Source organism: Lycium ferocissimum, chromosome 10, assembly GCF_029784015.1.
Source record: "Lycium ferocissimum isolate CSIRO_LF1 chromosome 10, AGI_CSIRO_Lferr_CH_V1, whole genome shotgun sequence".
Lineage (NCBI taxonomy): Eukaryota > Viridiplantae > Streptophyta > Magnoliopsida > Solanales > Solanaceae > Lycium > Lycium ferocissimum.
In genome coordinates, this window is record NC_081351.1 from 48,638,558 (window position 1) to 48,646,905 (window position 8,348).

At 34.1% G+C, this 8,348-nt stretch overlaps 1 long non-coding RNA gene across 1 annotated transcript; it reads left to right on the forward strand.

Annotated features, from left to right (window-relative positions):
• The first annotated feature begins 258 nt into the window (after positions 1–258).
• Positions 259–6,891, forward strand: LOC132034160 (uncharacterized). Its single transcript, XR_009408968.1, has 2 exons — positions 259–2,721; positions 6,378–6,891. It is a non-coding gene; the product is annotated as an uncharacterized LOC132034160 (long non-coding RNA).
• The last annotated feature ends 1,457 nt before the right edge of the window (positions 6,892–8,348 follow it).

Sequence of the window (8,348 nt, forward strand, 5' to 3'; positions counted from 1 at the left end):
CTATATATTTTTTTTCTCTCTCTTTCTTATCTGTGATGTGAGCTGTGTAAAAATCAATCAGGGTTTTTGAAATTGCTTTGTTTTGTTGTGCCTCCTTTCCGTTTTATATACTCCTACCTTTTTTCACGCCATCACCACTCCTGAACCACCACTTGAAAATTTCTTTAATTGGATCTCCTTACGAAATGGATCGAAGTAAGTTCTATATCTTTTTTTTTTCTCTCTCTTTCTTATCTGTGATGTGAGTTGTGTAAAAATCAATCAGGGTTTTTGAAACTGCTTTGTTTTGTTGTGCCTCCTTTCCGTTTTATATACCCCTACCTTTTTTCACGCCATCACCACTCCTGAACCACTTGAAAATTTCTTTTTTTATGGATCGAAGTAAGTTCTATATATTTTTTTTCTCTCTCTTTCTTATCTGTGATGTGAGTTGTGTGCGGCCTCATCTGTATCTTTTTTATTTCAGATTTTTTATTCAGTTATAATGGTAGATAATTATTTGTGGTATGTCTCTGGTACTCTGTTTGTTTAATCAAATCGTAAAAATAGCAAAATTTTGATAAATCGATTAAATGACATGGATATCAAATGAGGTGTAATTATTGAATGATAGATTCTTGGGATGTACATAGAGAAATAATCCACACATCTTCTCTGTTTTGGAACATGAATAAAGAACTATGTTATTACTTCATGAATTTTTCTTTTTTTAACTGCAAATACTTGGACGGATATATGATAACCAACATCAATTTGAGTTTTAAAACTTATTTGTATCTTTATTAAAATCTAAAATTTGCTTGAACACATGAAAGCATTTTATAAATTGTGAATAAATGACATCTCATTCAATAGTTAGATTTAGGGGCGACAAACGTGTAGGATAAGTTTGGATAAATTAAAATTAGTCTTGTAAATACATGAATCGTGATTTAACTAGATCGAAGTTTGTTGTGTTGAAATTTATTGAATCAAATATTACGTCATAGCAAAATATGCCAAACATATGTGTTTAAATGTCGAACATTGTACACTTTGTGGGTCAATTAACACATTTAGAGGTGTCAAATAAGTATATCTAATCAAGTTTCAGTGAGTAATTAAAACGAATTCAGTCAATAAATAAACTGTGATATTAATTTTATTCAAAGTTTGCTGGAATCATGGGTCAAACGATAGATCACACTGATTCACCAACTAAGTTTTGCGATTGAGTGGCTATACTTTGGTCAAAGTTTACACCTAGATTATTGACACAATCGATGTAAAAAAGTGCACAACCACTTATAAATGATTAGCTTTTTTTACTTTCATGAGATATATTTTTATCTTATTTTTTTCTTCCTTTATGTAGTTATTTTTGAATAGCCGTGGAATGTGAGTCAACTTGTATGTTTATCAAGAAAGGACATTTTAGGGCATAAATGGGTCACGATAACAAGATTTTAGAATTGATATTAGGCTCTGAAGCTTCAACTTTCACCGAGTCACCAAAATTATATATAACATCTCAAAGGTTGATAACTTTGGAGCCTAATACTCTCCTGAAATCTTAGTACCTTGATTCAACCTTAACGATGTTTATTCTTCCTTTATACCATTATCTTTTAATAGCTGTACCACGTGAGCTAACTTGTATGTTTGTCAACTGTAAGGCATAAATGGATTAAGATAACAAGTTTTCAGGATTGGTATTAGGCTATGAAGCTTCAACTTTCATCAAGTCTCCCAAATTATATATGGCATCTCCAAGATTGATAATTTTAGAGTCCAATCCTCTCCTGAAGTCTTAGTACCTTGATTCAACCTTAAAATTGTTTTTGCTTTCTTTATGTCATTATCTTTGAATAGTTGTAGCATGTGAGTCAATTTGTAAGTTTATCAAGAAAGGACACTTTAAGGCATAAATGGATCAAGATAACAAGGTTTCAGGATTGGTATTAGGCTCTAAAGCTTCAACTTTGACCAAGTCTCTAAAATTAATATGGCATTCCAAGATTGATAATTTGGAGCCCAACCCTCTCCTGAAATCTTAGTACCTTGGTTCAACCTTAAAGTTGTTTTATCTTCCTTTATGTTTATCTTTAAATAGTTGTAGCATATGAGTCAGCTTGCATGTTTATCTGGAAAGAGCACTTTAAGGAATAAATGAGTCAAGATAACCAAGTTCCAGGAATGGTCTTAGGCTCTGAAGCTTCAACTTTCACCAAGTCTCCAATATTATATGTGGCATCTCCGAGGTTGATAATTTTAGAGCCTAATCCTTTCCAGAAATCTTAGTATCTTGATTCAACCTTAAAGACGTTTTTTCTTCTTTTATGCCATTGTCTTTGAATAGTTGTAGCATGTGAGTTAACTTGTATGTTTATCAAGAAAGGACACTTTAAGACATAATTTTCAAGATAAAAAGGGTTCAGGATTGGTATAGGCTCTGTAGCATCAACTTTCACCAAGTCTCCAAAATTCTATATGACATCTCCAATGTTGATAACTTTGGAGCCTTCTCTTGAAATCTTAATACCTTGATTCAACTGTAAAGTTGTTTTTCTTCCTTTATGCAATTATCTTTGAATAGTTGTGGCATGTGAGTCAACTTTAATGTTTATCTGGAAAGGGCACTTTAACACATAAATGGGTCAAGATAACAAGGCTTCAGATTGGCTTAGGCTTTGAAGCTTCAACTTCCACCAAGTCTCCAAAATTATATATGGTATCTCCAAGGTTGATAATTTTGGAGCTCAATCCTCTCCTGGAATCTTCGTACCTTGATTCAACCTTAAAGTTGTTTTTCTTAATTCCTTTATGCTTATCTTTAAATAGTTGTAGCATGTGAGTTAACTTGTATATTAATCTGGAAAAGTAAATTATGTCTAAAAGAATCAAAGAAAGGGAGGGGATGGTGTACATGAGAAGGAATGAGTTCAAGACCTAATTGGTTTGACCTCCGAAATCACCTTCAAATAGCAGATAAAATCTAATTCTAGTTAAAATGAGCTAATAATAAAGAGCTTTGACTACTTCTAGGTACATACACCAGAAAAAAGTCCATAGCAAAATAATGAATAGAATAACTAACCTGACATCACAATGTCTGAAAGCGATTGTAATGATGTCCAAGAAAGAAAGAACGCCAGAAGGTACATTTTCACAGTGTTTTGCTTAAGAAGCATCCATGAGAATAAAGCTTCCTTCCTTTCCAAATGCAAAATTATCACTGACAATTATTTGAAGATCATCTTCAGCCGCCTTGCATTCAAAACTGTGATCACTTTTAAATGAGATTGCTGAAGATAATATTAAAATAATCGTCAATGACAATTGCTGATTATTTTCTCCCTTTTCGTGTCTCTTCTTTGACAGTGATTGCTACATCTTCGTTGACAGTGACAATTGCTGATGATTTTCTCCCTTTACGTGTCGTCTGCTCTTTGCTTGATCCCCTTTCCCTACCTCTTGGATGATGCATCATTCCCTTCGTGCTATTTTTCTTGCTCGTAAGCCCCTTTTTCTTCTTTCTCTTTCGAGTTAGAGAATCAGAATTGCTATCACTTTCCAGGATAGTCCCCAATGATGGCTTCCTTTTTAGATTATATTTCCTAATAAATGAGGTTGTCATGCGCCAAATCTTACATATAAATTGCCACTGTCAACGAAGATGCAAAAAAAACTAGCACAAAGGGAAATGATGCATCATCCAAGAAGCAGTGAAAGGGTGAGAAAAAGAAAAGATCAAGCAAAGAGCAGACGACGCTTAAAGGGAGAAAATCATCAGCAATTGCCACTGTCAACAAAGATGTAGCCATCACTGTCGAAGAAGAGACACGAAAAGGGAGAAAATCAACGGCAATTGTCACTTATAATTTAAAAGTGATCACAGTTTTGAATGCAAGGCGGCTGAAGATGATCTTCAAATAATCGTTAGTGATAATTGTACATTTGAAAAGGAAGGAAGCTTTATTCTCATGGATGCTTCTTTAGCAAAACACTGTGAAATTGTACCTTGTGGTGCTATTTCTTTCTTGGACATCATTACAACCGCTTTCAGACGTTGTGAAGTTAGGTTAGTTGTTCTTTTCATTATTTTGCTATGGACTTTTTACTGGTGTCTGTACCTAGAAGTAGTCAAAGTTCTTTATTAGTAGCTCATTTTAATTAGACTTAGATTTTATCTGCTATTTGATGGTGTTTTCGGAGGTCAGACTAATTAGGTATTAAACTCATTCCTTCTCATGTACATCATCCCTTTCCTTTCTTTGATTCTTTTAGACATAATTTACTTTTCTTGCTACATAAATCACTTCTTCGTATGAGGTAAGTTAAAAGACTATAAGAACCTTCCACAATTTCCTGATAATTAATTGGAATAAGACACCAATAAAGAAGGGATCTGAATTGAATCATAACAAGACATGAAGACACTATAGATAAGCACGGTTAACAAGACAGTAGTTTTAGTTTTCCTCGAATTGAATGACATCATACTTATTATTAAACAACACTTCTCTGGTAATGTGACAAGATTTGAACTCGAAACCATTGGTATAAGGTTCACAACATCAAATTCCATTGGGACGATAAGTAAATGTCAAATGGATGCTTTTTAGCTTGCATGGTTGAAACGGATGGACAACCCACTATACCAAAAGAATATTTTTTTTAATGACGATATATTTTCCTTTTAACATATGTTAGTTATTGCCACAAAAACATTTGCCGCAATTGATTAATCTCAGTAGATCCAAGGTGGGTAAAGCCTTTAAAATACATTTATTGTTAGGGCTAAAGTTTGGTATTTGTAATAATTGATTAGAATATAATTAGCTTTTAGTAATTAAGTTATTACCGCAATTTAATTGCCGCTAAAAGCATATTTTGTTGTAGTGACCAAAGATGGAGTTATAATAACATACTATTAGTTCATCTAATTCATGCCAAGAAATGGGTAGTCTGTATAACCAACAACAGTATCGCATATATAGAATATCTCCCTGTTATCAGAATAGACATCCATATGCAATAAGATCAGCTCAATTTTAAGCAATGGCTTTCTTCCTATCATCCCTATGATTGCCACCAGCAGCAATAAAAGTTCCTTTGAATGCCTCCCTCATGGGCATTAGACTTTCTTGACAATCACAATTTTCCTCATCTTCATTTTTAGTCCTTGGCTCGACCATGTGGCAGTACAAAATGCCATACTTATTCAACGATTTAGCCAAGTAAAGACCCAATGCATTGGGATTTGAGTCTCCCGATTCTATGTACTCTGCAAACGGGGAAAGCCTTGTTGGGTTTTCAAAAGTTGCGAATGGGAAATGGAAGAGGCATCTTTTGGATTGCACCTGTTCATTTCACTCTTTCACTTCTTATAAATTTAGAGGTTTGCTTCAGATTTTGAGATACTGATGTATATGGGTAAAACCGAAGATATGGACATACTCGGTTTCCCGATGTTAAGGTTGTGCTCGGCCAGGATACGATCGGTTTATCGGGGATAAGGCATCAAGCTCGATCTGGAACGAGGCATTAAGGTAGGTAGAAGAGGCGGTTAATCACCATGAAGAGAAGACCGGAATATCCGCCCTCAGCTGGATGTTTTGGCACCAATCCCGGCAACAGCTGTCAACAGATTCCTTTCCTTACTTATAATTGTACTAGGGTTAGGACTCCTCTACTCTATAAATAGAAGGCCCCCATTCATTTAAAGGCCCTGGCAACACACAGAAAAAGAGAGGTCATGTACTAAACAAAGCAATACAATCATCTGAGTTCATTTCATCTTTTCTAAGGTTCTCTTTATTGTTCATTGTTCAAGCATCCAGTCATAAGGATTCGACCTCGGTTCTCAGAACCTGAGGCCAGTCATTATTCATCTCTGGTCAGATCTGCATGTTTCATTTTACTTTTCGTTTATCGTGTAATCTAATCTTGTATTGAATTAAACCACATATCTTTAGCACCGCACATAAATTTAATTGTTCTCCATTTTAAGGTTAAACAACTGAAAAATTCTGAAATTTTCCCTCTTCTCTGCATTGTTTGTCCAAAACAAAATATAATAGAGTCATGTGATTTGCTACTGCCATTTGAATTCTTTGAAGTTACGCAATTTGCATTGCCGCTATCGCAAGAATGCCAGTTTTAGTTCTATCTGTTTAATTAATCCATTAACTCGCTTAACTTGTGGCGTGGATTAGATTTCTTAAGGACACAAAAACTTGTGGGTTCGAAATATTCTAATTCTTCTACATTTCTATCTTTAACTGTTGTTTTTTTGTTTGTTTTTTGGACTGTTAAAAAAAAAAAACAGAAACTGGGTTTGTTAAATTACTACCTTGAACACAGACAGATAACAAGCCTAATTCCAACTCTTTCAGCTCCAATCTCGTTGGCAATAGCTTCAACTATTTCAAAAACGAATCTGCAACGGTTCACCAGAGAGCCTCCATACTGGTGACAGAGCTCCACGGATCTCAATCCAATCAAAACCTACAAATGCAACAATAAATACATGAAAAATTTAGAAATTTGTTAGTGGATGGATTAAAGGAGCACAAGGATATACTAATTTAAGATTGCATATGTTTTGTCGAATATTACAATGACCATTATCAACAATCTTGTCAAAACCTGAGTGATCAAAGGATCATCTTTGTCTCTACATGGCTTGAATTCATCCTTCATGATTTGGTGTTTATCTTAAACCTTGGGTCCTTGTTAAATGTGATAATTTTTGAGTTTTGAACCTAGTTCACAATCCTGTATTTCTTGTCATTGTAACATATTGCTTTCAATTATATTTTGTACGAGAGAATCTCGATGGAGATATAGGCATATAGCGTTGTATAATTATCATCACGTTAATATTATAATTTAACATGAATTCTAGTCTTTGTACTTCTCTGTTATAAATACAAACTTGCAAAAATCATAACACAACTTTGGCCAATTTTCTAAAGTATTATTTCATCTGCAATTAATCTCCTCTTACCCGCCAAACAAAAAGAGGAAAGCAAAGATCAAATCTGTTAGCATAGAATAGTAGCTCCTCAAGTAAGCAATAAATACTCTCTCAGTTTGTGTTTCATTTTACACATCATCTGAATAGTTATGGAGCTTGAAATGGTATTAGAAAATAGTATTATAGTAGTTTGATGAATTTGAATAATCGAAAATTGTACTACTATCAAACATTTCGGACGTTCCAAAAGTGAAAAAGAAGTGTCATTAAATTGAAACATAGAGATTCAATTGTTTTTCTCCAAAATTTAAACTAGCAGTTTCTCATGAAAATAACAGAGTTGAGCAGAAAGTTTTGCCAGCTTCCATAGCATTTCTCGCCGCAAGCTTAAATCATTGACAATTTGAGGAATTTCATCCGTCCTTAGTCGTCGGGGTGGGGTAAATTGTTCAAAATCAATAGTTAGTGGCTTGTTGTGCAGGAGATTGGAGACTGTCCATTGGGCTGAAAATCTAAAAAAGAACCACATACTCAAATCAAGAAAGAAAATTGCAGCCAGGCATAATAAAGCACACAATATGGTCAAACAAACATTTATATAGTGCAATGTCAAGCACAAATATTTTGAGAAGGGTAAATTGAAGAAGTTACCCCTATTTGAAACTCTGCCTACATGCCAAATCTGGCAAAAGAAAATCCCACCCTTCGGCATGCTCGACATCTACAACCGGTTTCCAGGCATCAACTTGCTCCTTTGTCCATATACCACGTCTGTTTGGGTACCTTGTTTTGGTGGAAACTATAAGCATCTACTACAATTAATGAAATTTTTGAGAACTCAGAGCTAAGAGGAACAAGTGATATTACCCTTGGGCAGTGTCAGATACTCCGGTGGCTTCTGTTATTAGCAGACCAATTGTGTGTTTGTGGTGAGAAATCTGGATATGTTTTGTTCGTATACCCCATTTTGTTACCGAAAGATTTTCAAAGAGACTATTATTTGTCCCTCACAAATACTCTTTGAATAATGAAGCAAATCCAATAAAATAATGAAATCAAGTCTGCGAACACACACAAGAATAATACTGCAATCACTAAACTTACGCAGCTTTTTCTGCTAAGAATTCTGGGTTTTTTTTTTTTTTTAGTATTTCTTATAATAGAAATATTTCTAGTATTTCATCTATTTACAGGGATGTTTTAATCCTTCAACCTGAAATGATGCAACCTTTAGGGAAGAGTTGCATTGTTTCATAAAGAAATGTACTCTTTCAGAAAAAAAAAAAAAAAAGAGTACTTTTCTTTTTTTGCGAAAGAAAGGGTATATTTTTCTTTTAAGAAGAAACAAAATACTTTCCTTTTGCCTATTCCTTTTATTTTCTCTTGA